Genomic DNA, 2442 nt, shown 5'->3' on the forward strand with positions numbered 1-2442 from the left:
GGACGCGCTCCCCACAATGCCCCCCGGAGCCCCTGGTGTGATAGCCTCCTGCGGGGAGAGGGAGGCCTCCAGACCACCCAGGCCACCCTACCCGGGCAGCCAGGGGCCTTTGGTCCCTGTCTGTACCAGTGACTCGCTGTGTGACCCGGAGCAAGTCACCTAACGTCTCTGAGCCTCGGCTTTCTCATCCGTGACAGCCTCTGACTGAAACTGCTGGCATGAGGTCTAAAGGAGATAACGCCTGGAAAGCCATCAGCACGGTACCCGTGAGGAGCGCCCTGTTCGGAGCACACAGTCTCCAGCCACCCGGAGCGTCCTCAGCTGCAGCACGGGCCCCTGGTGCTGGGGGTGTCAGTGTGCCTGGCGTGTGTCGAATCAGGTGCGGGTAGACACACAGATCAGAGCGATTCATCTTCCATGAAGGAAGATGTCTGTGTTCCACTCACGGTGCCCTGGAAACAGGAGGCTGCATGTGTGAGGGCCGCAGGGGGAACACCACGGTCTCGGGGGGCCGAGGGATGGGGACACGAGCCTTCACCATGGGAGGAACAGGCGAGGCAGGGTGAGCAGACCCAGGACCGGCTGGTGTGGGCGGCTGCAGCGGGCTGTGCGGCCTGAGTCTGCCCTGCTTGTCTGGTCCCTGGGTGGGAGGGCAGGTGGCCGGTGGCCGGGCTGTGAGCCCACCGAGCAGGGGTGGGCGGGCTCGGGCAGGGGGTTTGTGTCTGAAAGGTGCGCTCCTGGCGAGCGGTTCGGTCTCTAGGCCTCAGCTGACCCTGGAGGGGCGGTCCCAGCGCCCAGATGCCCGGGCACCAGAGGGCAGACGGTAAGAAAGCAGAGCTAATAATGGGGAACAAAGCAAGCGCCAGCAGCCGTGAAGCTCGGGGTCCTGCTGGGGGCGCTCAGCCCTCCCGCCGGCTGAGCCGATCCCACCGCCACCCGAGGGGCTGAGGGGTGCCCAGGCGGCCCTGCGCTGGGACACCGCGCAGCCACTGAGAGGGTGCCGTGCGGGGGCTGGCCGGTCACGGGGTTAAGCCCGCGGGAAGCAGGACACCTTCTAACAGCACGGTTCAGCGCATCAGTTTCCTCTGGCTCTGCCGTAACAAAGTGCCACAAACCAGGGGACTTGAAACAAGACATTTACTGAGTCACAGCTCGGGAGGCCAGAGTCCAAGGTCAAGGCGTCGGCAGGGCCAGCCTCCCAAACGCTCCGGGCGGCCCCTTCCTGCCCGATGAGCTCCGGTGGCGGCCCGTGGTCCTCGGCGGTGGCAGCAACCTTCATCTCTGCCTCTGTCTGCTCATGGCCGGCTCCGCTTCTTACAAGGACCCCAGTCGTCCCGAGTTAAGGCCCACCCCAACGACCTCGCCTTCTGCCAAGACCCCGTTTCCGAACAACGTCACATCCACGGGGACCGGGGTTTGAAACGTCAGTGTGTCTTTGGGGCCACGATTCAGCCCATAGCACGTGTGAATTATATCTCAATAAAGCTGTTCTTGTTTTTTTTAAGTTTTAAGGAATAAAATAAAAAAGAGAGAGAAGAAACACCCCCACTTCAGGGAGCCCTGAGCCAGAATCGGTTCTTGGAGTGACCGCAGAGTCGGGAGCCACACTCCCCCTCCGGATGGGCCATGTGCACCCTCCGCCGCCTGATAACCACTCAGATGCCGTCCCTGAGAACCTCGGCGGTAACATTATCCCCCCCGCCCACGGCTCTGGCCTCCCTCCCCGCCTCAGGCAGGTGCCACCCGCTGGCCCTGGCGACCCCCTCCCTACCCCCACTCCCCCCCGCCGCAGGTCTGTTCCCGCATTCCCTATTTGTGAAGTGACAGCCTGCCACGCACGCACCCTCCTCGCGCCCGAACATTCTCCGGTAACCTGCCGTCGACGCCACTGGTAGTAATACCTTCCGTTTGAGTTGGGCTCTGCAGAATCTAATTACGGCGTGTTCGCGGCGCATCCAGGGTGTTCAACAACCCCGCAAGCAGCCGTGCGAGCTGCTGACCCGCGCAGAGGCTGCGCTCCCGAGCCCGGGCGGCGGGCGGCCCGCGGCTGCTGCCTCCTGCTGGGCGGCCGCCTCTGTCCAGGGGTGGTGTCCGCCTTGTCTCCGGGGTTTATCGTAGCCGCGGTGCTCTGTGTGCTCTGTGCACACACGCGTGCACACACGCGTGCACACACACGCACACCGTGCACGGCAGGTCCTCCTGGGACGAACGCCTGCTGTCTCAACAGTGCTCTGGGGCGGGCACAGAGGCGCATGGCACAGGTGGCAAGCCGAGGCCTTGGTGGCCCGGGAGGGTGCGTGTCAGGGCGGGAACTTGGGGAGGTGGCTGGGCTGCTGTGCGGCGCTGGCAAAACCCCCTCTGGGTGGGCTGGGCCTGGGCTAGGCCCTAGACACATAACAACACGCAGAGCCTGCAGTCCACCCCTGGGGACAGGCCCAGGCA

The sequence above is a fragment of the Pteropus alecto genome, unplaced genomic scaffold (assembly GCF_000325575.1).
Source record: "Pteropus alecto unplaced genomic scaffold, ASM32557v1 scaffold56, whole genome shotgun sequence".
NCBI lineage: Eukaryota > Metazoa > Chordata > Mammalia > Chiroptera > Pteropodidae > Pteropus > Pteropus alecto.